Consider the following 27,568-nt stretch of genomic DNA (forward strand, 5'->3'; position numbering starts at 1 on the left):
CCCCAAGCTCCCTGCCCACTCCCCCACCTCTGAGGGGCTGCAGCTTGGGAGCCTCCTCGGCATGACAGCTCAGGTCTCCTCCCCAAAAGAGCCTGTCGGGCCTCAAGAACCACCTCCGGGTGGGGAGGGCAGTAACGAAAACCGTCGCAGGAAATGGCACCCTCCCTTTTCAGTGATGTTGAAATCATGTTACTAATGAAAACTGTCCTAGGGAAGTGGTTCTGTCTCCTCACAGGCCTCACCCACGGCGATGAGGCCCTCGAATGTGGTCACTTTGTGCTGTATGGGTGAGGGACCCTCACACCAAAGGGGCCTTCCCATGTGAGACGTGCTCCCGCCCCCACCTGCCCACACGCAAACACACCACACATGTTCAGCATGTTGCCCTTTGGACACCCATGAGGATGCCTCCAACCTGCTCTTGGTTCTAATAGGGAGTCCTGACTGTCAGCAGTGGATAAAGGAGAGGGGACCTTCTGGTCCCTAGCATGGCACCCGGAGCCTCCCCTTCCCACTGCGACTCTCTAATCCCCTCTTCTTGTCCTTCAGCCGAAGAGAAACTTTCTCTGACTTTGAACTGAATTTAGGGCTCTGGCCAATGATGGGCCTGAAAATTCCATAATGGCCAGAGAGGAGAGTTCGAGTCCGGCTAAGATCCCCTGAGTCATTCTGTGAGGGACCGAGACCCACAGTCCACCAGCCCCGGGGCCCTGCCTCCTGGAATGCTTTCCTGGATCCAGCCTCCCAAAGATCCGACCAGACCCAGGGAGGACCGCACTGCTCCGCGGGAGGGAAAGCCAAAGCACGGTGCTTCGTCAGCTGGACTCAAAGGGGCGAGGGGACATTGGCGCTTGTCAACGTGATGTCATTCTTTTCCCACCGTTTCTTCCTGTTGATATTCAATGAATCCCTCAATCTCTCTGAAGCTAGTGTGGCTGGGTTGTTATTCTCGTGGCTCTGTTAAGGAGAATCCACTGGACTAAAGTAGGCATTTATTGTCTGTCTGCCCAACTACCACCCACCACGCACACCCTTATACCACCACCCCTTATACACATCTCTAGGAAATACCCCTTGGGGTTCCAACACAAGCTGACAAGCAAGGCTTGCCTAATATGCCCATTCTCTGGGGTAGGGAGAAAGACAGAAGTCAATAAATGAGTCACTAATGCTGGCATTGCATTTTCCAACAAATAGGTTTCAATTGGGAGCTTGGAGCCAAAGCCGTCATGCCCTTAAATAGCCACAGACCATGAGGATTTGCATATGCTGATTTTCACACTTAATGGAACCAAAAGTTAGTGACGGGCTGGGCATGGTGGCTCCCGCCTGTAATACCAGACCTTTGGGAGGCTGAGGCAGGTGAATCACCTGAGGTCAGGAGTTCAAGACCAGCCTGGCCAACATGGCGAAACTGCTCTAAAAATACTCTACTAAAAATACAACAATTAGCTGGGTGTGGTGGTGTACACCTGTAGTACCCAGCTACTCTGGAGGCTGAGGCAGGAGGATCACTTGAACCCGGGAAGTGGAGGTTGCTGTGAGCCGAGATCGTGCCATTGCACTTCAGCCTGGGCAACAGAGGACAGAGCGAAACTCTGTCTCAAAAAAAAAAAATTAAAAAAACGTTAGTGGGCAGGTGTGGCTCTCCCTCTTTTAAGAAAAAAGCACAGCTTTTCCTTCCCCATGAGGCCCTTCCCACAGGCCTTTTTTTTTTTTTTTTTTTTTGAGACAGAGTCTCTCTCTGTCGCCCAGGCTGGAGTGCAGTGGTGCAATCTCGGCTCACTGCAAGCTCCGCCTCCCGGGTTCACGCCATTCTCCTGCCTCAGCCTCTCCGAGTAGCTGGGACTACAGGCGCCCGCCACCACGCCCAGCTAATTTTTTGTATTTTTAGTAGAGACGGGGTTTCACTGTGGTCTCGATCTCCTGACCTCGTGATCCGCCCGCCTCGGCCTCCCAAAGTGCTGGGATTACACGTGTGAGCCACTGCACCCGGCCTACCACAGGTCTTTACTTCTGAACAACTGCACAGCCACAGAGGAAGTTCAGAGCCAAGGGCAGCTGGCTAGGGGCAGTAAAGAGATAGCAGTGGGAAGGGCCCTCACCAGAGAGGGAGACACGGGTTCCTTCTTCTTCTCCTTTTTAAAAATTGTGGTAAAAAATGAACAAACAAAAAACACCTAACATGAAATCTGCCCTCTTAACAAACTCTTAGGTGTGCAGTAAAATACGATTAATTACATGCACACTGTTGTACAGCAGAGTTCTAGAACTTTCTCACCTTGCATGACTAAATCACGCCTATTGAATAGCAACTCCCCCTCCCACTCCTCCACTAGCCCCCGGCTGCCACTATTTTACTTTTTGCTTCTATGAGTTTGACTAGTTTAGCTACCTCATGTCAGCAAAACCATGCAGCCTTTAACCTTCTGTGACTGTCTTATTTTAGTTAGCATAATGTCCTCAAGATGTATCCATGTTGTTGAATATGGCAGGATTTCCTTCTTTGTTAAGGCTGAATAAAATTATATTCCATTGTATGATAAAGAATAAGTGGCACATATACATAATGGAATACTGTTTAGGCGTAAGAAAGAACAAAATTCGACTGGGCGCGGTGGCTCACACCTGTAATCCCAGCACTTTGGGAGGCCGAGGCAGGCGGATCACGAGGTCAAGAGATCAAGACCATCCTGGCCAACATGGTGAAACCCTGTCTCTACTAAAAATGCAAAAATTAGCTGGGCCTGGTAGTGTGCACCTGTAGTCCCAGCTATTCAGGAGGCTGAGGCAGGAGAATCGCTTGAACCCGGGAGGTGGAGGTTGCAGTGAGCCAAGATCATGCCACTGCACTCCAGCCTGGCGACAGAGCAAGACTCTGCTTAAAAAAAAAAAGAAGAAAATTCTGTCGCTTGTGGCAACATGGATGAGCTTGGAGGACGTTATGTGAATGAAATAAGTCAGGCACAGAAAGAGAAATAATGCGTGTTCTCAAGTTGATCTCAAGACATAGAGAATAGAACAGTGGTTATTAGAGGTGGGGAAATGTGTCGGGGGTTAGGGGATAGCCAGAGATTTGTTAACAGATACAAAAGTACAGCTGGATAGGCAGAATAAATCCTCGTGTGCTATAGCACTAGGGGGTGTCTATAATTGTCAACAACTTATTGTATATTTTCAAATAGCTAGAAGAGTAGATTTTGAATGTTTCCAACACAAAAGTGAGGTGATGGATATGCTGACTACACTTATTTGATCACTACACATTATATACATGTATCAAAATATCACAATGTGCCACATAAATGTCCAATTATGTGTCAATTAAAAATAGTAATAATTTTTAAAAGAAAATAAATAGAAGAAAAAACTGTGTTCTCAGCCTACTTTCAAGCACACTATGAAATATTTTTTTCTCATCCCCTGCTAAAATATTATTCCATTGTGTATTAGCCTGTTTTCACACTGCTGATAAAGACATACCCAAGACTGGGCAGTCTACAAAAGAAAGAGGTTTATTGGACTTACAGTTCCACATGGCTGGGGAGGCCTTACAATCATGGTGGAAGGCAAGGAGGAGCAAGTCACATCTTACATGGATGGCAGCAGGCAAAGAGAGAGAGCTTCTGCAGGGAGACTCCTGTTCATAAAAATGTGGGGCTTTCCAGCCCTGGCCAGCTCTGAGCTGTGTGAGTGGGATGAAGAACGAACAGAAGAAGTTTGAGCTACAGTCACCATGTCCCAAGTGCACACTCCACCTGGGCAGCTCCTGGAAATCCCACCAAGTCTACATGTTCATATTTATAAATAAATAAACATGTTTATAATTATTTGTCTCCATTTTCTTTCTTTTCTGTCTCTCTCTCCTTTATGCTTTCCTTCCTTCCTTTCTTCCTTTCTCTCCTTCCTTATGTTTTTCTTCTTTTTGTTCTTTTTTCTTTTGTGCTTTATTTCTCTTTCCTTCCCTGTCTTTGCTTCTTTTTTATTTCCTCTCTGTTTCTTTTTCCTTTCTTTCCTTCATTTCTTTCCTCATTCTTTCTCTCTTTTTTTCATGTTTCTTTCCTTTCCATCACTCTTTTAAAAATGGAATGTTTAAGAAGTTTTATTTCTGTATCTCCATTTTTTAAGTGGTCTCTGTTTTCTCCATTTTCTTCCTCCCTCCTCGCTCCCTTCTCTCCCTCCTTTCCTTTCATCATCTGTCTCTTTTCTCCATTCCCTCCTTGCCTCCCTTCCTCCTTCCCTCCCTCCCTCCCTCCCTCCCTCTTTCTCTTCCTCTGTCTGCCTTTGTGTGGGTTCTGGAAGAGCCTACGCATTCTGCGTCTCCCTGTGTCCTCAACGACCCGCGACCGAGTCCTTGTTTGTTCTGTCTCCTTCCCTCCGAGATGCATCTCCAAACACCCAGACGCCGTGGGTTGTCTTCTGACTCTGTCGCGGTCGATGCAGAGACGCGCTTTGGGGACCGTTTCTGTGGGGATGGGGGAGAGGGGCTGCGTTTTCGGCCTCGGGAAGAGCTTCTCGACTCACGGTTTCGGTTTTGCGGTCCACGGGCCGCCCTGCCATCCGGATCGCTCTCGCTGACGTTCGCGACGGTTGTCGGGCTCCCTCTGGCGGCCGCTTTTATATCGCTCTCTGGGCTTCCGGAGCTGCGGTGGCAGCTGCCGAAGGAGCGGACCGTCCCCGCTGTGAGCTAGGCAGAGCTCCGGAAAGCCCGCGGTCGTCAGCCGGGCTGGCCCGGTGGCACCAGAGCTGTGGCGCATCGCTTGCGAGTCAGAGCTCAGGCGTGCAGGTGTACGAGGGGGAGGGGCTGTCGCTGCGCTTCTGAGCCCGAGCCGGGTGTGGGGCTGCCCGGGCCGGTCGACCAGCACGCCGCAGCTCCCGAGCCCCGAGCCGCGACCCGCGGGCACCGGCCGCGCGTGGCGCGGGGGGCTGGGGACGCCCTTCCCGGCCCGGTCGCGGGCCCGCGCGCATCCTGGCCGTCTGAGGCGGCTGCCGAATTTGTTTCCGAGTTCCCGTGGGGAGCCGGGGACCGTCCTGCCCCGTCCCCGGGTGCCGGGGAGAGGTCCCCGGGCCGGGCCGCGGTCCCTCTGCCGTGATCTTTTCTGGCGAGTCCCCGTGCGGAGTCGGAGAGCGCTCCCTGAGCGCGCGTGCGGCCCGAGAGGTCACACCTGGACGGCCTTCGGTCCCTCGCGTGTCCCGGTCGTACGAGGGGCCGGCCGAAAATGCTTCCGGGTCTCGCTCTGGAGACGCGGGCCGGCCCCTGCGTGTGGCACGGGCGGCCGGGAGGGCGTCCCTGGCCCGAGGCTGCTCCCGCGTGTCCTGGGGTCGACCAGAGGGCTCTGGGTGCTCCCTGTCTGGCTGCGATGGTGGCGTTTTTGGGGAGGGATGCCCGTGTCGTTTTTCCGGGCCGGCGGCGTGGTCGGCGACTCGGCCTCCTGCCCGTGGGAGAGGTATATCTTTCACTCCGAGTCGGCATTTTGGGCCACTGGATTATTGCTGACACGCTGTTCTCTGGCGATTTCCCGCTGGAGAGGTTGGGCCTCTGGATGCGTGCGGGGCTCTGGCCTACCGGTGATCCGGCTAGCCGGCCCCGCTCCTGCTTGAGCCGCCTGGTGGGGCCCGTGAGTTCGCTATGCTACTTTCGCGTATCCGAGTGTCCCGACTCCCGGTGCCGGCCCGGATCTGGGTCTCTGACCCACCTGGGGGCGGCGGGGAAGGCGGTGAGGGCTACCTTGCCCCCGTGCGCTCTCCGCTGCGGGCACCCGGGGCGGCCGTGACAAACCCACCCTGTTGCCTCCGTGCCGTGCGTGTCAGGCGTTCTCGTCTCCACTGGGTTGTCCACCGTCCCTCCCTCAGAGCGGGGTAATGGCCGGGCTGATCGCCTCGCTCGCTGGCTGGTCGGCCGACCTCCGCTCCTGGGGGCTCTTCGTGTTTGATAGGGTGGCATCATGCTCTCCTGGGCCGGGTCCGAGCCGCGACGGGCGAGGGGCGGATATTCGCGGCGAATGGAGCCGTTCTCGCCCCGCCCGCAGGGGCCCTTTGTTTCTTCTCCTTGCCTGCAGATGTCCTGGGGAAAGCGTGGGGTGCAGCACCCGGCCTGACCTTGCTGTTCCGTCCATGCCTTCCGCCTCGCAGGGTGGGGTCGGCGGGGTTCTCTGACGTGGCAGGCACCCCTCGCTCTCGTCTCCTGTGGTTGTCGACTCGTGGGCGGCCGCCGTCCGCGACGGTGGGGTGCTGTCCCGCCGGCTTATCGTGTTGTTCTCTCGGGGGTTGCGCGAGCGTTGGCTCCGCCTGGGCCTTTGCGGTGGTCCTGGAGCGCCCCGGGTTGTCCCTCAGGTGCCCGAGGCCTAGCGATGGTGTGTCGTTCCCACCCCCCAGCGCCCCCTCCTCTGGTCGCTGTCGCAGTGTCTGCGCGAGAGTCCTGAGGGAGCTCGTTGGTGTTGGGGAGGTCGAGGCGGTTGTGAGACGCCCCCCTTCTACGCAGGGAAAGGCGCCGCGTGGTCTGCCGAGCGCACGTGCCGTGCTCCCTTCTGGTGGGTGCGTGCAGGCTGTGTGAGCGATCACGGGGGATGGGGCCCGTTGACCTCTGCGCCCGCTGGCCGCCAAGGGGCTACCGTTCTGCCTCTGGCCGTGTGTGGGTTTACTTATGAAATGCTTTGGCTCGGAAGGAAGGAGGGCGGTGGACGTCGGGGGGCCTCGGGGGATTGCGTGCACGCGCAGTAGCCGGGTCCCCCGCCCTGACCGCGAACGCTCAAGATTGCCGCATGCAGGATCTTCCTCTTACCTCACAGGCTCCTCTCCCTTCCCCGGGTGTCCCCCAGCACTTCTGCGGGCCCGATGAGGGGTGACTGGCGGGTGGGGAGTGTGACCCACCCTTGGTGAGAGAAAGCCTTCTCTAGCAATCCGAGAGGTGTGCCTTGGGGTACCGGATCCTCCCCCGGTTTGCCGCCTCTGTACGTTTTGATAGCGCTTGCCATAGCGACTCGCTTGCAGCGGACCCTCCTCCGCTTCCCCCTCGACGGGGTGAGGCGGGGAGAGGGAGGGTTCTGCCGGCCCCCGACCGAGATGGTGGGGGCTGAGCGCGGCTCGTCGCCTGCTGTGGTCCGCGCCTCCCCCTTCCGAGTCGGGGGAGGATCCCGCCGGGCCCGGCGTCCTAGCGGTTAGGAGAGTGCCGCGAGCGGTGGGTGTGCGCGGCGTTCCGTCCGGCGCGTGACCCCCCTTAGCTGTGAGCCGGCTCTCCGCCCGCTCCCGTGCCGAGTCGCGAGCGGTGCCAGCGACCGCGTTTGCGTGGCATGGCGTTGGGCCGCCTGGCCCCCGGGAAAGCGTCCCACGTTGGGGGCGCGCCGGTCTCCCGGAGCCGGACCGGGGCGGAGGATCGACGAGAATCACAGGTGATGCGGCCCCGGTGTCGGGTTCGTGGCTGTGGTCGCTTGGGAGGGCCTGGTGGCGGGACCCTGGGGCTCCTGAGGAGGCGGGGTCTGGGTGGGTGCCGAGGGCCGTCCGGTGTCTCAGGCGGTGCGCCGTGGGACCGCCCTCGTGTGTGTGGTGGTGGGATCCCGTGGCCGTGTTTTCCGCGTGGCCCGGCTGTGCCTGAGGTTTCTCCGCGAGCCCGCCGCTCTGCGGGCCTCCCAGGTGCCCTTGCCCTCTCGTGGTCCCTGGCCCTTGAATGTCTGTGCCCGCTTCCCCGCCCGCCACCCACCGAATCCTCTCTTCCAGAGCGGCCCCACCGTCTTTACGTTGGTGGCGGCCCCGTCTGGGACCGAACCCGGGAACGCCTTGTGGGGCGCCGCCGCCGGCCACTGGTTGGGCCGTGCCTGCGTCCACCGGTGCGCGCGTGCTTTCGGGACCGGGTCGGTGGCGCCCCCGCTTGGGCCTGGTGGGCTCCCGGAGGGTTTTGGGGGTCGGCCTGCAGCGTGTGTGTGGGGAAAAGCGCGTTCCAGGGGCTGGCCGCACTGCGGTGGCGGTGGTGCGGGAGCCGCAAGGATCGCCGAAGGCCAGTCGGCCGCTCCAGGTGCCATGCGCGGGGCCGCCTCCGTGCGTGTGCCCTGGCCGCGGTCGGCTGTGCTCGAGAAGTTCCCGTGGTGTCCCCTTCCCCGCTGGTCGCCTTTCTCACGCCTTCCCGTCGTCACTGCCTCGCCCCGACGTTTTATCTCCCGTCCCGCTCTTCCGCTTCGGACCGGCGCGAACCCGGGTTTGCCTCGCTTCCCTGGCCTGCTGCGGCCCTTCCTGGAGACGTCTGTCCTTGGGCGTCGGCGTCCGGGGGGAGCCGGTCCCTCCCCGTGTGGTGTTGCCCCGTTCGGCGCCCGCGTGCACCAGAGCGCGGCCCAGTGGTCCCTCGCGGACAGGCGTTCCTGCGATGTGTGGCGAGGGTCGACTTGCGCTTTGCTAGTGGCTCGCCCTTTCCCTGGGTCGGGGGTGTGGGGCCCGGGCTGGGGCCTTGGCCCTGGTTGCGATCTCTCGTTCCGGGCGGGGGGCGGGCGCACTGGCCGGCTTCGCTCAGCTCTCCCTCGGCCGTCGCGTGGCGTGCACCATTTTTGCGCCCGCGGGCGGGCGGGGCTCTGAGCCGGGCTTCGGCCGGGCCCCGGGCGTCGGACCGGTGCGTGGGCGGTGTGGCCGCACGGGGCGCGGCTGTCCCTGGGCTGGGCCCTGCGGTCCGCCTCTCGCTCGCCCCCCGTACGTTGGGGCCGCCCCGCGGGGTGGGGGGGAGCGCTGTCCCCGCCTCGCCACCGCCCCGCGCCTGCCGCGCGCGTGGCCGCCGGTCGTCCCCTCGCGGCTGCCGGGCACGGGCCCGGGTGGTCTGCCTCCTCGCACGCGGGCGTGTGAAGGGTCTGTGGGGTGTTGAGCCCGTCGGGGTGGCGGTGGTGTGTTGGGTGGGTGGGCCGTCCGGTTCGCCGCGGCCAGTCCTCGCGTCTGGGGCGCTGGGCCAGTCTTCGCGAGGCCCCCGGCGGCGGCGTCGTCGCCGGGGCCTTGCCGTGCTCTACCTACCTGGTTGATCCTGCCGGTAGCATATGCTTGTCTCAAAGATAAAGCCATGCATGTCTGAGTGTGCACGGCCGGTACAGTGAAATTGCGAATGGCTCATTAAATCAGTTATGGTTCCTTTTGGTGGTCGTACGCTCTTCTAGTTGGGTAACTGGTAATTCTAGAGCTAATACATGCCGACGGGTTGACCCACTTTGCTGGGGGGGATGCGTGCATTTATCAGATCAAAACCAAGCCGGGTCGGCCCCCTCTCTGGCCGCGAGCGCCGGCGGCTTTGGTGACTCTAGATAACTTCGGGCCGATCGCACGCCCCCCGTGGCGGCGACGACCCATTCGAACGTCTGCCCTATCAACTTTTGATGGTAGTCGCCGTGCCTATCATGGTGACCATGGGTGACGGGGAATTCCGTGTTCGATTCTGGGGAAGGGAGCCTGAGAAACGGCTACCACATCCAAGGAAGGCAGCAGGCGTGCAAATTCGCCACTCCCGACCCGGGGAGGTGTAGTGACGAAAAATAATACAGGACTCTTTTGAGGCCCTGTAGTTGGAATGAGTCCATTTTAAGTCCTTTAAAGAGGATCCATTGGAGGGCAAGTCCGGTACCAGCAGCTGCGGTAATTCCAGCTCCAATAGCGTATATTAAAGTTGGTGCAGTTAAAAGCTCGTAGTTGCATCTTGGGAGCGGGCGGGCGGTCCGCCGCGAGGCGAGCCACCGCCCGGCCCCGCCCCTTGCCTCTTGGCGCCCCCTGGGTGCTCTTAGCTGAGTGTCCCGCGGGGCCCGAAGCGTTTACTTTGAAAAAATTAGTGTTCAACGCAGGCCCGAGCCGCATGGATACCGCAGCTAGGAATAATGGAATAGGACCGCGGTTCTATTTTGTTGGTTTTCGGAACTGAGGCCATTTATTTAAGAGGGACGGCTGGGGGTATTGCGCCGCTAGAGGTGAAATTCTTGGACCGGCGCAAGATGGACCAGAGCGAAAGCATTTGCCAAGAATGTTTACATTAATCAAGAAGGAAAGTCAGAGGTTCGAAGACGATCAGATACCGTTGTCGTTCCGACCATGAGCGATGCCGACTGGCGATGCGGCGGCGTTATTCCCATGACCCGCCAGGCAGCTTCCGTGAAACCAAAGTCTTCGGGTTGCGGGAGGAGTATGGTTGCAAAGCTGAAACGAATTGATGGAAGCGCACCACCGGGAGTTGGAGCCTGTGGCTTAATTTGACTCAACACGGGAAACCTCGCCCGGACAGGGACAGGATTGACAGATTGATAGCTTTCTCGATTCCGTGTGTGGTTGGTGCATGGCCATTCTTGGTGGATTTGTCCGGTTAATTCCGATAATGAAGGAGACTGGCATCTTAGTTACGTGACCCCCGAGCCGTCGGCGTCCCCCAACTTCTTAGAGGGACCTCGTACGACTCAGCGGTGGATCACTCAGCTCGTGCGTCGAACGCAGCTAGCTGCGAGAATTAATGTGAATTGCAGGGACACATTGATCATTGACACTTTGAACGCAATTTCAGCCGCGGGTTTCTCCTGGGGCTACGCTTGAGTGTCGCTTGCTGATCAATCGCCCCAGGGGGGTGCCTCTGGGGCCCCTCGGGGTGTGCGGCTGGGGGTTCCATCGTAGGGCCTGCCGGGGCCCTCCGTCCCCCCAAGCGCAGACCTGGCGATGTCCGCACTCCCCTTCTGCTGTGCCCGCCCCTTCCTCCTCCCCCCGTGGGCCCTGCGTGGTCCACGTGTTGGGTGGTGGAGGGGAGGGGAGCCCCCGTCTGCGAGAAGAGAAGGGAGGGTGGCTCCGCCGCCCGCGAAGGCAGAGGGAAGAGAGCCGGCTCGGGTCGGGCTGGGTTCCCGTGGCCGCCAATGCGGTCCGGGTTCCTCCCTCGGGGGCTCCCTTGTGCTGCATGCGGCTCGGGGTTCGGGGTTCGTCGGCCCTGGCCGGGTGGAAGGTCCCGTGTCGTCGGCGATGGGGGAGGTCCCGTGTCGTCGGCGGGTGGGGGTGGGAAGGCGAGCGCCGGAAGGGTCTGGCGGGGAGATGGTGGGGTAGCGTGTCCCGGTCGCCGCGGTTCACCGTCAGACCCTGGTGGCGGCCTGGCGTCCGGCCGAACGCTGCTCCCGCGCCCCCCTCCTCCCTGCCACCCCTCCGAGGCGCACCGTCCTCCTCGCCCGCCTGGCTCGCTGTGTGGCGCGTCCGGGGCCAGAAGCCCGCTGCCGCGTGGCCCGCCTGGCCGCGCTCGTGGCCGCGGTCCCGGGGTTCGCGTGTCCCCGGTGGCGACCCGCCTCCGCGCGGGGGACGGGCCGGGGAGTGCATGTTTGGAGCCGTCTGTCCGTCTTCCTCCCTCCCGCCCTCCCGCTGACCACGGGTGTTGGTGGGACCCGGTGGGGGTCGCGCGTCCCTCGGTTGGCGCGCCCCGCTTCTTTGGTTCCCGCCTCCTTCCTGTTCACCACCGGGGGGGAACCGCGGGGGCGGCTGCGCCGAGCCCGGTCCGTGGCCCGCTGGTCTCTGTCCCAGGGGGAGGCCGCGTGGGCCCAGGGGACGTCCACCCCAGCCAGGGTTCTGGCCCTCGTGCGTCTTTCCTCCGCACGGGTCGACCAGCAGACCGCAGGTGGCAAGGCCCCCCGGGGCGTCCCCCCATAGGGCCGGCCTCCGGGGGTCGACCAGCTGCCGCCCGCAGGCGTGAGACTTAGCCGGCGGCTCGCCGAGTGAGTCCTAGGTCGACCGTCGGGCCCTGCCGACCCAGCGGTGTGCGTGGATGCCCGTCGGCACGATCCGGATCCGGAGCGTCCGCATCTCGGTCGGAACTTCCGGGGTCGACCAGCTGCCGCCCGCGAGCTCCGGACTTAGCTGGCGGCTCGCCGTGACTCAGGCGGCCGGTGACGGTCCCGCCGGTCGCTGGGATGCGCGGATGCGAGGGAGCCTATCCCCGTTCACGCGCGCGTGGCCTTCACCGGCCACGGCCTTCGGTGTAGCTGGGACCACGCGGAACTCCCTCTCCTACATTTTCCAGCCCCACTTTGAGTTTGCTTCCGCGGTACTTTGAAGAGGGAGTCACTGTTGCCGTGGGTCAGCAATACTTCCTCCTGTGTTTTTTCTTTTTTGGTTTTGCCTTGTGCTTTTTTTTTTCCCCACCGCCCCCCCACCTCCCTTTTTCGGGAGATGGAGTCTCGCTCCGTTGCCCGGGCTGGAGCTGGAGTTGGGAGTGCAGGGGTGCCTTCTCGGCCTCGACCTCATGATCCGCCCGCCTCCACCTCCCAAAGACTGCTGGGAGTACAGGCGTGAGCCACCGCGCCCGGCCGATTCCTTCTTTTTTTCAATCTTATTTTCTCCACGCTGCTGCGTATAAACATACATTTATACACACACACACACACACACACACACGTACTGATAAAACTATATAAATTATATTTCCATAATTTGTTTATATTATAAATGCTAATTTTAATGTATGAATATGTATTAAAAACCCATTTCATTTACATATACACGTATATGTGTATCCTTCCTTCTTTCATTATTTATTATTTATTATTTTTTATTTTGGTTTTATTTTCTTTTCTTTTTTGGCCTGCCTGGTCTTCTCGCTCTGGGCTCTGGTGACCTCAGCCTCCCAAGTAGCTGGGACTACGGGGATCTCTTAAGCCCGGGAGGCAGAGGCTAACATGGGCTGTGATCGCGCACCTCCACTCCAGCTTACGTGAGGTGGGGTGAGGTGGGATGAGGTGGAGTGAGGTGGGGTGAGGTGGGGTGGGGTGGGTGGGGTGAGGTGGGGTGAGGTGGGGTGGGGTGGGGTGGGGTGGGGTGGGCTTGCTGGCTTATGTATTTACTCACTTACTTCCTTACTTACTTACTGGCACGGTTTTCCTCTGTCTCCGTCGCCCAGGATCACCCCAGCCTCCACGCTTTGGACCGACCAAGAGGTCGTCCTGCCTCTGATCCCTCCCATCCCCATTACCTGGGACTACAGGCACGCACCACCACACCGGTTGACTTTTATGTTGTTTCTCGTGTTTTCCGTATGTAGATAGGTAGGTAGGTACGTAGGTAGGTGTGTAGGTATGTGAGTGAGATGGGGTTCGGGGTTCTATCATGTTGCCCAGGCTGGTCTCGAACTCCTGTTCTCAAGCAATCCTCCTGCCTGCCTCGGCCGCCCACACTGCTGCTATTACAGGCGTGAGACACTGCACCTGGCTCATTCTATGTTTGCCTGCCTGCCTGCCTGCCCATCAGTCCTCTTCTTTTTAGTATGGATGTGCTCTCGCTTTGTTGTCCATGATCTGGGCACATATAATCTCTTTTTAAACTTCTATGAGTATTATTGTTGCGGGTGTCGTCTCACATGTCCACGTGATCTCAAACTTTTAGGCTCCAGCGATCCTCCCACGTCGGCCTCCCAGAGTGCTGTGATGACACGCTTGGGCACGGTATGCTCTGGTCCTGTTTGTCATGTGTCGGTTCTTTCCGTTTTTACTACGGGGATGGCAAACAAATAAAATTTTGAGACGCATCCCACCAATCTCACCAATCTGCCTTTTCTTTCTTTCTTTCTTTCTTTCTTTCTTTCTTTCTTTCTTTCTTTCTTTCTTTCTTTCTTTCTCTCCCTCTCTCTTTCTTTCTTTCTTTTTTTTTTTTTTTTCTTTAGACGGGTTTCACTCTTGTCGCCCAGGGTGGAGTACAATGGCCCGATCTCGGCTCACCGAAACCTCCGCCTCCCAGATTCAACTGATTCTCCTGCCTCAGCCTTCCCGAGTAGCTGGAATGACAGGAATGCCCCATCATGCCCGGCTAATTTTCCTATTCCTATTTTCTTTTCTTTTTTTTTTTTTTTGAGACGGAGTCTTGCTCTGTTGCCCAGGCTGGAGTGCAGTGGCGCAATCTCGGCTCACTGAAGCTCCGCCTCCCGGGTTCACGCCATTCTCCTGCCTCAGCCTCTCCGAGTAGCTGGGACTACAGGCGCCCGCAACCATGCTCGGCTAATTTTTTTTTTTTTTGTATTTTTAGTAGGATGGGGTTTCACCGTGTTCGCCAGGATGGTCTCGATCTCCTGACCTCGTGATCCACCCGCCTCGGCCTCCCAAAGTGCTGGGATGACAGGCATGAGCCACCGCACCCGGCCAATTTTCCTATTTTCAGTACACGTGGGGTCTCTCTATCTTGGTCAGTCTGGTCTTCAACTTCCGACCACTGGAGAATTTTAACTTTCTTGGTGGTTCTTTCTCTTTTTTTTTTTTTTTTTTTTCTTTTCTTTCCTTCTCCTCCCCACCCCCACCCCCTAAGTTCTCCTCCTCCTCCTCCTCCTTTTTCATTTTTTTCAGCTGGGCTGTCCTACTTGTGTTGCTCAGTTGCCCACGCTGGTCTCAAACTCCTGGCCTTGACGCTTCTCCCGTCACCTCCACCGTCTGGTTGTTGAAATGAGCATCTCTTGTAAAATGGAAAAGATGAAAAAAACAAAGAGGAAGGCAAGAAGCGCGGAGTGAACGTTTCTCTCGCCGTCTCCCAGGGTGTACCTTGGACCCGATAAGACGGAGGGAGCTTGGCTGAGTGGGTTCTCGGTGCTAAATCCTCCCGAGGGCCTCCTTCCCTCTCCCTGCTGTCCCCGCTTCTTCCCCCGCCAAGGCTCCCACCGCCGCCGTGTCATTTTCCGTAAGAGAGGCATGGGAGAGGACTGACGCGGCTTCCAGATCTGTATCCTGCCTGCCACACGTCTCTGCCTCGGCGTCCCCCACCGGCTACCTGCCGCCTTCCGGGGAGCTCTGAGGCGGATGCCCGCCCCACGATCGCGTCCCGCTACCCTCCCCCGGCTGGCCTTTGCCGGGCGACCCCAGGGGAACCGTGTTGACGCTGCTTTCGAATCCTCCGGTGAAGACTTCCACCACATGCCCCGGGTGGGCCGGATGGGATGAGACTGGACCAGCCCGGACCGTGCTTTTCTTGGGAGAGGGTTGACGTACAGGGTGGACTGGCAGCCCCAGCATTGTAAAGGGGGCCCGGGTATGGAAATGGCACATAGGATGCCCTCCTTCCAGTCAGCCTGCCTGCAGCTTCCTCAGGCATGAAGACAACTTCCCATCAGCACCTGTTTTCTTCCCTTTCTCCCCCCTACACAGGAGACGCATGAGAGGGAGAAACAGCCCCATAGATACCGTTGACCTTCATTTGTGGAATCCTCAGTCATCTACAGACAGAGACCCAAATCGAACACCATTTCCGGGTCCTTATGGTGGGATTGGTCTCTCTCTCTCTCTCTCTCTCTCTCTCTCTCTCTCTCTCTCCACACACACACACACACACACACACACAATGTCCACATCTAGTTCACAAACCACACTCACTTATCCTTTTCACGGTACGCAGGCTGAGTAAAACCCACCCCACCCTCCACCCGTCGGCTGATGAAACCCCTTCTCTACAGTTGATTAAAACGACTATCTGGGCCAGGCACGGTGGCTCACGCCTGTCATTCCAGCACTTTGGGAGGCCAAGGCGGGTGGATCACTTGTGGCCAGGAGTTCAAGACCAGGCTGGCCAACGTGGCGAAACCCCATCTCTATGAAAACTAGAACAATTAGCCAGGACTGGTGGCATAGGCTTGGAACCACAACTACTCAGGAGACTGGGGCGGGCGAGTTGCTTGAACCGGGGAGGCCGAGGTTGCGGTGAGCTGACATCGTGCCACGGCCATCGAGCCTGGGTGACAGTGCGAGACTCTGTCTCAATAAAATCATGATATTATTAGAAGATGAGTTGTGCGTGATGATGCCCGCCTGTACTCGCAGCTACACGGGAGGCTGAGATAAGCAGAAGATCACTTGAGGCCCCACAGGTCGAGGCTTCAGTCAGCCGTGACCCACTGTATCCTGGGCAGTCACCAGTCAAGGAGATATACCCCCTCCCCGTTTTCTTTTCTTTTCTTCCCTTCTCTTTTCTTCTTTTTTCTTCTTTCTTCTTTCTTTCTTTCTTTCTTTCTTTCTTTCTTTCTTTCTTTCTTTCTTTCCTCTCTCTCTCTCTTTTCTTTTCTTCTTTCCTTCTTTCTTCTTTCTTTCCTGCCTGTCTGCCTTCCTGCCTTTCTTCCTTCCTCCCTCGCTCCCTTCCTTCTTTCTTCCCACCTCGGCCTCCCAAAGTGCTGGGATGACTGGCGTGAGGCACCATGTCTGCTGGGCCTAAAGACACACCCTTTGAAAGTAACACACAGAGAGCGCCTTCCAGTGATCTGATGGACTGATTCAGAGACAGCATCTCACTCTGTCACCCTGGCAGTGGTGCCATCGTAACTCACTCACTGCAGCGTGGACCCTCTTGGGCTCAAGCGATCCTTCCACCTCAGCCTCCAGAGTACAGTACCTGAGACCGCAGGCACGCGCCACTGTGCCCAGATCATTTTTAATTTTTTTTTTCTTTTCCCGAGACAGAGTTTTGCTCTTGTTGCCCAGACTGCAGTGCAATGGCGCGATCTTGGCTCACCGCAACCTCTGCCTCCCGGGTTCAAGTGATCCTCCTGCGTCAGCTTCCCGAGTAGCTGGGATTGCAGGCATGGGACACCACGTCTGGCTCATTTTGTATTTTTAGTAGAGACGGGGCTTCTCCATGTTGGTCAGGCTGGTCTCGAACTCCCGACCTCAGGTGATCCGCCCTCCCCGGCCTCCCGAAGTGCTGGGATGGCAGGCGTGAGCCGCCGCGCCCGGCCTTCAATTTTTAATGTGTTTCCACAGACAGGGTCTCATCATTTTGTTGCAACCCTCCTGATCCGGCGACTCAAAGTGCTGGCGTTACGGGCGTGAGCCACTGCGCCTGGACTCCGGGGAATGATTCACGACCACGACCGCTCGCTGTACTAATTCTTTTTCTTTCTTTTTCTTTCTTTCTTTCTTTCTTTCTTTCTTTCTTTCTTTCTTTCTTTCTTTTTTCTTTCTTTCTTTCTTTCCTTCTTTCTTCTCTTTTTCTTTCTCTTTCTTTCTTTCTTTTTCTTTCTTTCTTCTTTCTCTCTTCTCTCTTCTTTCGTTCTTTCTTTTATTGATGAATTTTTTTATTATTTTATTTATTTGTTTGTTTATTTGGAGACGGAGTCTCGCTCTGGGCGGGGCGAGGCGAGGCGAGGCTAGGCGCATCGCTTTGGGCGCCGCGGCACCGCCTTCTAAAGCCCCATTCATATGCACACAGCCCTGTTCCCTTCCTGGAGTTGGAGCTGATGCCTTCCATAGCCTTGGGCTTCTCTCCACTCAGAAGCTTTTACGGGCGCAACCCCACCCAGAGTCTGGCTGCGGCTGAGGATTAGGGGGTGTGGTGGGGCTGGAAAGTGGGTCCCCTATTTTTGATAGCTCGGCCAAGACATTCCCCGACCCCCATCGCTTGCTCACCTTTTGTGATCCCCCGCCTCCACCGCCTTGGAGGCTCACCTCTTACTTTCATTTCTGTCTTTCTCCCTTTCTTGCGTTTGAGGAGGGGGTGCGGGAATGAGCGTGTGTGTGGGGAGGGGGTGCGGGTGGGGACGGAGGAGAGCGTCCTAAGGATCGATTTAGTGTCATGCCTCTTTCACCGCCGCCACCGAAGATGAAAGCGACGATCAGCTAAATACCGCGTGTTCTCATCTAGAAGTGGGAACTTATAGATGAGAGTTCTGCATGGGCAGAACGAGGGGAACGAGAGACGCGGGAGCCTACTTGAGGGAGGAGAGGTGGAAGGAGAGACAGCTTCAGGAAAAGACAAAACACAAAAAAACACGAAAACTGTCGGGTACAGCGCTGAGTATCCGGGTGACGAAATCATCTGCACACTGAACCCCCCAGTCAGAAGTGTACCTATGTAACAATCTTGCACATGTATGCTTGAACAAGAAATAAAAGTTAGGGGAGAAAGAGAGAGACAGAGAGAGGAGGAGGGGAGACAGAGAGAGAGAGAGAGAGAGAAGTAAAATGAAACACCACCTCATTGACCTGAGTCAGGGGGTTTCTGGCCTTTTGGGGGGAGAACGTTCAGCGACAATGCGGTATTGGGGGCCTGTTCTTTTTTTTGTTCTTCTTTTTCTTTTTTTTTTTGGACTCTCTCTTGCTCTGTCACCCCAGACTGAGGGTGCAGGTGGCGCTCTCCTCGGCTCACTGCAACCTCTGCTTCCCTGGGTTCCAGTGATTCTTCTTCCGTAGCTGGGAATGACAGGCGCACGCCAGACCACACCACAGCTGGCTAATTTTTTTCTATTTTTAGGTAGAGACGGGGGTTTCTTCTTGTTGGCCACCCCTGGTATCGAACTCCCTGACCTCAAGTGATCTGCCCTCCTGGGCCTCCCAAAGTGCTGGGACGACAGGGCCTGCGCCGCCGAGATCTCGGCCTTTAAAAACGCGGGCCCTGCCACCTTTCGCTGAGGCCCTTACGCTCTGAATGACGTGTCCTCTCTGCCATAGGTTGACTCCTTGAGTCCCCTATGCCATTGCAGTCTAGCCTGGGCAGCAAGAGCGAAACTCCGTCCCCCCACCTCCCCGCGCAATAAATACATACATACATACATACATAAATACATAAAAAAAATCTCTACACATGACCTATAAGTATGTGTTCCTGTGAGTGATTTCTAAGAAACGGCACTGTACACTGAACGCAGTGGCTCACGTCTGTCATCCCGAGGTCAGGAGTTCGAGACCAGCCTGGCCAACATAGTGAAACCCCATCTCTACTGAAAATACAAAATTGAGTCGGGCGTGGTGGGGCAGGCTCCTGTACTCCCAGCTACTCGGGAGGCCGAGGCGGAAGAATGGCTTGAACCTGGCAGGCGGAGGTTGCGGTGACCCAAGATCGCGCCACTGCACTACAGCCTGGGCGGCAGAGTGAGACTCGGTCTCCAGATAAATTAATAAATAAATGAAAGAAAGAAAAAAGGAAAAGAAAAGAAAGAGAAAATGAAACAAAAGGCACTGTATCACTCCCAGGCTAGGACCTTCTCTCTTTCTATCTGTTTCTCTCTCTCTCTGTTCGTCTCTGTCTTTATCTGTCTCTTTCTCTGTCTCTCTGTCTGTCTCTTTCTTTCTTTCTCTGTCTCTGTCTCTCTCTCTCTCTCTGCCTGTCTCACCGTGTCTGTCTTGTCTTTCTCTTTCTCTGCCTGTCTGTCTGTGTCTCTCCCTCCCTGTCTGTTTCTCTCTCTCTCTTTCTGTCTGTTTCTCTGTCTCTTTTTCTGTCTGTCTGCCTCTCTCTTTCTCTTTCTGTCTCTCTGTCTCTCTCTCTGTGCCTATCTTCTGTCTGACTCTCTCTCTCTGCCAGTCTGTCTCTTTCTCTGTCTGTCTCTATCTTTCTCTCTGTTTCTCTCTGTCTCTCTCTGTCCATCTCTGTCTTTCTCTGTCTGTCTCTCTCTTTCTTTCTCTCTGTCTCTCTGTCTCTCTGCCTGTCTCTCTCACTGTGGCTGTCTTCTGTCTTACTCTCCTTCTCTGCCTGTCTCTCTCTCCCTCCCTCCCGTTCTATTTCTCTCTCTCTCTGTCTCTCTCTCTCTCTTCTGTCTGTTTCTCCCTTTCTCTCTCTGTCTGTCTCTGTCTTTCTCTGTCTGTCTCTTTCTCTGTTTGTTTGTCTCTCTCTCTCTCTCTCTCTCCGCCTGTCTCACTGTGTCCGTCTTCTGTCTTATTCTCTTTCTCTGCCTGTCTGTCTGTCTCTCTCTCTCTCCCTTCCTGTCTGTGTCTCTCTCTCTCTCTTTCTGTCTGTTTCTCTCTGTCTCTCTCTGTTTTTCTCTGTCTGTCTCTTTCCCTATCTGCCTCTCTCTTTTTCTGTGTCTCTCTGTGCCTATCTTCTGTCTGACTCTCCTTCTCGGCCTGTCTGTCTGTCCCTCTCCCTCCCTTTCTGTTTCTCTCTCTCTCTCTTTCTCTCTCTCTCTTTCTGTTTCTCTCTGTCTCTCTCTGTCCATCTCTGTCTTTCTCTGTCTGTCTCTCTCTTTCTCTCTGTCTCTCTCTCTCTCTCTCTCTGCCTGTCTCTCTCCTGTGTCTCTCTTCTGTCTTACTCTCCTTCTCTGCCTGTCCATCTGTCTGTCTCTCTCTGTCTCTTCTCTGCCTGTCCATCTGTCTCTCTCTCTCCCTCCCTCCCTTTCTGTTTCTCTCTCCCTCTCCCTCTCTGTCTCTCTCTCTTTCTGTCTGTGTATCTCTTTCTCTGTCTGTCCGTCACTGTCTTTCTCTGTATGTCTCTTTCTCTGTCTGTCTGTCTCTCTCTTTCTTTTTCTCTGTCCTTCTGTCTCTCTCCGTGTGCCTGTCTTCTGTCTTACTCTCTTTCTCTGCGTCTCTCTCTCTCTCTCTCTGTCTGTCTCCCTCCTCCCTGTCTGTCTGTCTCTCTCTTTCTTTTCTCTGTCCTTCTGTCTCTCTCCGTGTGCCTGTCTCTGCCTTACTCTCTTCTCGGCGTCTCTCTCTCTCTCTGTCTGTCTCTCTCCCTCCCTGTCTGTTTCTCTCTCTCTCTCTGTCTCTGTCTCTCTCTCTTTCTGTCTGTTTCTCTCTATCTCTCCCCGTCCATCTCTGTCTTTCTATGTCTGTCTCTTTCTCTGTCAGTCTGTCAGACGCCCCGTGCCGGGGAGGGCCCTGACCCTTCCATGAAAGTGAGAAGTGCGTGCTTAGGTGCTTCGAGGGGCCGAGAGGAATCTGGACAGACTGGGCCCTTGCTGGGCTTCCCCACTCGGTGTATGATTTCGGGAGGTCGAGGCCGGGTCCCCACTTGGATGCGAGGGGCGTTTTCAGACTTTTCTCTCTGTCACGTGTGGCGTCTGTACTTCTCCTATTTCCCTGATAAGCTCCTCGACTTAAAAATAAACAGTTAAGGCCGGGCGCGGTGGCTCACATCTGTCATCCCAGCACTTTGGGAGGCCGAGGCGGGTGGATCATCTGAGGTTGGGAGTTCGAGACCAGCCTTGCCAACACGGCGAAACCCCGTCTCTACTAAAAATACAAAACTGAGTCTGGAGCGGTGGGTGGGGCAGGTGCCTGTGATGCCAGCTACTGGCGGAGGCTGCAGTGAGCCGAGATCGCGCCACTGCACTACAGCCCAGGCTGCAGAGTGAGTGAGAGAGACTCTGTCTCTAAATAAATAAATAAATAAATAAATAAATAAATAAATAAATTCTCTTCCGTGCTGACTGACACTTGCAGGCATCGGTTGTCTTCGGGCATCACCTAGCGGCCACTGTTATGGAAAGTCGACGTGACGCGGAGGGAGGTCTCGCCGACTTCACCGAGCCTGGGGCAACTGGTTTCTCTCTCTCCCTTCTGGAGGCCCCTCCCTCTCTCCCTCGTTGCCTAGGGAACCTCCGCCCTGGCGGGGGCCCTATTGTTCTTTGATCGATGGGCGCTTTAGTTTTCTTTGTGTTTTGGTTTCTTTCGTGCGCATAGACTCTTCGACTTGGGCTTTAGTTTCATTTTCGAGTCGCCCCCCCGGCTCCCCCCACTACCCACGTCCCGTTACCTTCATTTAGTGAGTCAGTTAGGTGGGTTGCCCCCAAAACCCCTCCCCCCGCCTCCCAACACCCTGCTTGGAAACCTTCCAGATCCACCCCGGTGTGCCTCGGTCTTCTCTCCCCTTCCCCCACCCCTTGCCGGCGATCTCATGCTTGCCAGGCTGACATTTGCATCGGTGGGCGTCAGGCCTCACTCGGTGGCCACCGTTTTTGAAGATGGGGGCGGCACGGCCCCACTTCCGCAGAGGCAGCTTGGGCCGATGGCGTAGCCCCTGACCCGCGTGGGCAAGCGGGCGGGTCTGCAGTTGTGGGGTTTTTCCCCCGCTCCCCTCCTCGGGCCTCCCTCCCTGGGAAAGCTTCCCCCTGGCTGGGTCTCAATCACCTTTTATCATGATGTTTTAGTTTCTCCTCCCTCCCTCCCTCCCTCCCTCCGGCCAGCATAGTTTCACAATGGGAACGGCGTCACAGCTCTAGTCTGGGCCTTCTCAGTATTTGCCCGAAATAGAAACGCTTTCTGAAAACTCATACTTTGCTCACTTGAGATTTCCAGGGACGGTGGGGGGAGGGGGAACGGATAGCATTAGGAGATACACCTAATGCTAAATGACGAGTTAATGGGTGCAGCACTCCAACATGGCACATGGATGCATATGTAACACACCCGCACGTTGTGCACATGTACCCTAAAACTTCAAGTACAAAAAAAAGAAGAAAAAAAAAAAAAGATTTCCAGGGACGGTGCCTTGGCCCGTGTTTGTTGGCTTGTTTTGTTTTGTTCGTGTTTTCCCTTTTTCGTATGTGTTTCTTTTCAGGTGAAGTAGCAATCCCCAGTTTTCAGGAAGACGTATATTTTCCCCAAGACATGTGAGCTGCTGTTTTCTCCTGTTGTTAACTAACGCTTTTCTGCGTCTCTCCACGTGCAGTGAGAGCCGGTTCACGTTTCCTCTACTTCATAACATCTTATTTTCTAGAAATCCGTAAGCGAATGCTGCTGCTGCTCTTGTTGCTCTCGCTGTTGTTGTAGTTGTCGTCGTCGTTCTTGTTGTTGTTTTCAAAGTGGACCCCCGGCCACAGTGTATGGGATCAAAAGCATCATAATATATGTGTCATTATTTCTGGAGCACGCCCTTCCTCCCCCTCTCTCTGTGCCTCTGTCTGTCTCTGTCTCTCTCTCTTTCTCTGTCTTCTCTCTCTCTCTCTCTCTCTCTCTCTCTCTCTCTCTGCCTGTCTGTTTCTCTCTCTCTCTCTCTCTCTCTCTCTCTCTGCCTGTCTCTCTCACTGTGTCTGTCTTCCGTCTTACTCCCTCTCTCTGCCTGTCTGTCTGTCGGTCTGTCTCTCTCTCCCCCTCTCTGTCTGTTTCTCTCTGTCTCTGTCTCTCTCTCTTTCTGTTTCTCTCTGTCCGTCTCCGTCTTTCTCTGTCTCTCTGTCTCTCTCTTTCTTTCTCTCTGTCTCTCTCTCTCTGCCTGTCTCTCTCACTGTGTCTGTCTTCTGTCTTACTCTCTTTCTCTGCCTGCCTCTCTCTCTCTCTGTCTCTCTTTCTGTCTGTCTCTCTCTGTCCGTCTCTGTCTTTCTCTGTGTGTCTCTTTGTCTGTCTGTCTGTCTTTCTCTTTTTTCTCTCTGTCTCTGTCTCTCTCTGTCTGTCTCTCTCACTGTGTCTGTCTTCTGTCTTATTCGCTTCCTCTGCCTGTCTGTGTGTCGGTCGGTCTCTCTCTCTCTCTCTCTCTCCCTGTCTGTCTATTTGTCTCTCTCTCTCTCTCTGCCCATCTGTTTCTCTCTCTGTCTCTCTGTCTCTGCCTGTCTCTCTCTCTCTGTGTCTGTCTTGTGTCTTACCGTCTTTCTCTGCCTGTCTGTCTGTCTGTCTGTCTGTCTCTCTCTCTCTCCCTCCCTGTCTGTCTGTTTCTCTCTCTCTCTCTCTCTCTCTCTCTCTCTCTCTTTGTGTGTGTCTCTCTCTTTCTGTCTGTTTCTCTCTGTCTGTCTTTCTCTCTCTGTCTCTTTTTCTCTGTCTGTCTCTTTCTTTCTCTCTGTCTCTCTGTCTGTCTCTGTCTCTCTCCCTCTCTCTCTCTCCCTCTGTGTGTGTCTGCCTTCCATCTTACTCTCTTTCTCTGCCTGTCAGTCATCCTGTCTGTCTGTCTCTCACTCTGTCTGTCTCTCTCCCTCTCTCTCTCCCTCTGTGTGTGTCTGCCTTCCATCTTACTCTCTTTCTCTGCCTGTCTGTCATCCTGTCTGTCTGTCTCTCACTCTGTCTGTCTCTCTCCCTCTCTCTCTCCCCCTCTGTGTGTGTCTGCCTTCCATCTTACTCTCTTTCTCTGCCTGTCTGTCATCCTGTCTGTCTGTCTGTCTCTCACTCAGTCTGTCTCTCTCCCTTCCTGTCTCCCTGTTTCTCTCTCTTTCTGTTTCTCTCTGTCTCTGTCCATCTCTGTCTTTCTGTCTCTCTCTCTTCTCTGTCTTGTCTTTCTGTCTCTCTCTGTCTCTGTCTCTCTGTCTCTGTCTCTCTGTCTCTCTCTCTCTCTCTCTCTCTCTCTCTCTCTCTCTCTTGCTCGCTCGCTCGCTCGCTCTCTGGCTCTCACTATCTCCCGCCCTCTCTTTCTTTGCAAAATAAGCTCAAGTACATCTAATCTCATCCATTACCAAGGCCTGAATTCTTAACATCGGACATCCCAGATTTGATCTCCCTACAGAATGCTGTACAGAACTGGCGAGTTGATTTCTGGACTTGGATACCTCATAGATACTACATATGAATAAAGATCCAACCCTAAAATCTGGGGTTGCTTCTCCCTCGACAGTCTCGAAAAATCATGCCTCTGTTCACCTAGGATGCTGGGAGGGTTTTCTCCATGCGCATCTGCCCGTGTCCTAAATGACCTGTGACCGAGCCCTGTCCGTTCTGTCTCAAATATGTATCTGCAAACACTTCTCTCCATTTCCACAACTACCCACGGCCCCCTGTGGAACCACTGGCTCTTTGAAAAAAAAATCCCAGAAGTGGTTTTGGGTTTTTGGCTGGAGGCCTAAGCCTGCTGAGAACTTTCCTGCCCAGGATCCTGTGTGAACAAAAGTGCCTCTGCTGGGAGCTGGGATCCTCGGGACGGTGCTTGCTAGCGCTGGATGAGTCTCTGGAAGGACGCACGGGACTCCGCAAAGCTGACCTGTCCCACCGAGGTCAAATGGATACCTCTGCATTGGCCCGAGGCCTCCAACGTACATCACCGTCACCAACCGTCACCGTCAGCATCCTCGTGAGCCTGCCCAAGGCCCCGACTCTGGGGAGACTCCTGGGAGCCCGGCCTTGGTCGGCTAAAGTCCAGAGGGATGGTGACTTCCACCCACAAGGTCCCCACTGAACTGCGAAGATGTGGAGCGTAGGTCAGAGAGGGGACCGGGGTGGAGGGTGGGGGAGACGTCCTGACAGGCGAGGAGTTCCCTAGGCTCTGGCCACCCCACCCACGTCCCACGTCCCGGGCACCCGCGGGACACCGCCGCTTTATCCCCTCCTCTGTCCACAGCCACCCCCACCACACCCCGCAACCCACGCACACACGCTGGAGGTTACAAAACCACACGGCGTGAATAGAGCCCGGCGGAGCGAGAGCCCATTTCACGAGGCGGGGCGGGGGGGGGGGGTGCGGGTTGTGGGGTCTGTAGAGAGCCCGATTCTCCCTCTTGGGTGGCTACAGGCTAGAAATGAATATTGCTTCTTGGGCGGAGGGGCTTCCTTAGGCCATCACCGTTTGCGGGACTATCTCTCAAACCCTCCCTTGAGGCCACAAAATAGATTCCGCCCCACCCCTCGACGTTCCCCCCCACCCCCCGGTGCTGGATGTATCCTGTCAAGAGACCTGAGCCCGACACGTTGAGCTAAACGCCTTCATTGGCTTTGCGTGTTTGTTTCTTTCTGAGATGGAGTCTTGCTCTGTCGCCCAGGCTGGAGTGCAGTGGCGTGACCTCAGCTCACTGCAACCTCTGCCTCCTGGGTTCAAGTGATTCTCCTGCCTCAGCGCCACCATGCCCGGCTCATTTTTTTATTTTTAGTAGGCACGGGGTTTCACCCTGTCTCATGGGTTTTCACTGGAGATTCTAGATTCGAGCCACACCTCATGCCGTGCCACAGAAAGGCTTCTTTTTTTCTTTTTTTTTGAAAGCACAACGTATCTGCTTTATTTGAGTGGCTTCGTATATCATTGTAGTGGTGTTATAGATGAAGAGAAGGTATTAAACACTGTGCTAATGATCGTGAAAGTGAAGACAAACGAAAGGCTATCTATTTTGTAGTTAAAATACAGTGGCTCAGAATTCAGAGCTACCTAAATACGTCAGCATTGACACTCTTGCTAGGAAAAGCTTGCCGATCTGGATCTTCCTCCTTTAAAGACAATTTTTGATAGGGTGAAGTTTTTTAAGAATGCGACTCCTGCAAAATAGCCGAACAGACGATACGCATTTACAGAAAACAACACGAGGATCCACCAGACTTGGGAAAAAATAAAAAACAACACAAGTCTCACGAAGGACTGAGTTCTTAAACTCTGACGGGGAACACAGCTATCGGAAGAGAAGGCGGTATTGGCAAGTCGATTGTTACATTGGTCAGCGATAGCTAGCACTGTGTTTTTGGCCATCTTTCAGGCAACGTAACTACTACAGCAAAATGAGATAGAATCCATTAAACGACATATTCACAAATCAAAAAATGTTTTAGTCATAGAATGCTTCAGATGCAGAAGCAAATCAAATGATACAACTCCACTGCTGTAACGCTTCACCCCAAAGAGAACCGTATCTGACAAAAAAAACTACCACAGAGTTATGACTTCAGAATTATAGTTTCTCTTGGTATTTATTTATGGGTTTTTTTTTTATTTATTTATTTTTTTTCTTCAGACGGCGTCTCGCTCTGTCGCCCAGGCTGGAGTGCAACGGGGTGATCTCGGCTCACTGCCGCCTCCACCTCCCGGGTTCAAGCGATTCTCCTGCCTCAGCCTCCCGCGTAGCTGGGACTACAGGCGCCCTCCACCACGGCCACCTAAGTTTTATACTCTTAATACAGACGGGGTTCCACCACGTTGGCCAGGATGGTCTCGATCTCTTGACCTTGTGACCCGCCCGCCTCGGCCTCCGAAAGTGCCGGGATGGCGGCAGGCGTGAGCCACCACGTCCGGCCTTCTCTTGATGTGTAAACTATTTCTTTTTTTCTTCTTTTTGAGACGGAGTCTCGCTCCGTCGCCCAGGCTGGAGTGCAGGGGCGCGATCTCGGCTCACCGCAAGCTCCGCCTCCCGGGTTCACGCCATTCTCCTGCCTCAGCCTCCCGAGTAGCTGGGACTACAGGCGCCTGCCAACACGCCCGGCTAATTTTTTGTATTTTTAGTAGAGACCGGGTTTCACCGTGTTAGCCAGGATGGTCTCGATCTCCTGACCTCGTGATCCGCCCGCCTGGGCCTCCCAAAGTGCTGGGATGACAGCCACCGCGGCCGGCCACCTGATGTGTCAACTATTAAGTCAGTCCAGAAAAATACAACCAACGTCAACAGTACGTATGGTGTTGAGGCAGAAGTAGGACCAAACGTTTTCATATCTTATTCAGTTGATAACCATATGACCTGGGCAGTAATTTCCGATGTGTCTACTTATACACAAGTACAAAACAGTAAAACAGAGATACTGCTAAATAAAAGGGTACGCTAACTTCCTAATAGTAACTCCATCAACGGGAACACTGTCAAAAAGCAGCAACTAGTGAATTGTTGCAATATTGTTTTCTATTGTCCGATAAGTGGATTATGCTCTTCCTTTCCGATTTCCCAAGCACTTTTTGCCCCCATCACCATTTCGGTGTTCGAAGAAAAAGTCACACATCGAGTCACAAAACTAAAGAAACACACACACACACACACACACACACACACACACACACACGAAAGACAACTACAGTATCTGCAAAAGTTTGGTAGAAGACTGAAACTGTGGAGTATAAGGATCTGGTATTCTATTATCACGAGTTAATTTAAGAGTTTGTTAAAGACATACATTTCGTAAGAGAGCATTTCAGTTAGACGTTATTGACCAGTATGTACCATCCCTAGGTATTTGTAACCAAATTCATGGCAATAAAGAGCTATCTAACAAGAAAAATTAGCGAGTACCGGCACCATCGATAGGAGCTCGTCTTTACACTTCATTACCGC

At 55.1% G+C, this 27,568-nt stretch overlaps 1 long non-coding RNA gene across 2 annotated transcripts; it reads left to right on the forward strand.

Moving 5' to 3' along the window:
• Positions 1 to 5,030: 5,030 nt before the first annotated feature.
• Positions 5,031 to 10,777, forward strand: LOC115838362. 2 transcript variants are annotated; one of them, XR_004033375.1, is made up of 5 exons: positions 5,031 to 5,046; positions 6,721 to 6,724; positions 7,466 to 7,473; positions 9,243 to 9,998; positions 10,766 to 10,777. It is a non-coding gene; the product is annotated as an uncharacterized LOC115838362 (long non-coding RNA). The 2 variants fall into 2 exon arrangements; XR_004033374.1 differs by lacking the exon at positions 10,766 to 10,777 and having other exon boundaries at positions 9,243 to 10,043.
• The last annotated feature ends 16,791 nt before the right edge of the window (positions 10,778 to 27,568 follow it).

Source organism: Nomascus leucogenys, chromosome 14 (genome assembly GCF_006542625.1).
Source record: "Nomascus leucogenys isolate Asia chromosome 14, Asia_NLE_v1, whole genome shotgun sequence".
Taxonomy (NCBI): Eukaryota; Metazoa; Chordata; class Mammalia; order Primates; family Hylobatidae; genus Nomascus; species Nomascus leucogenys.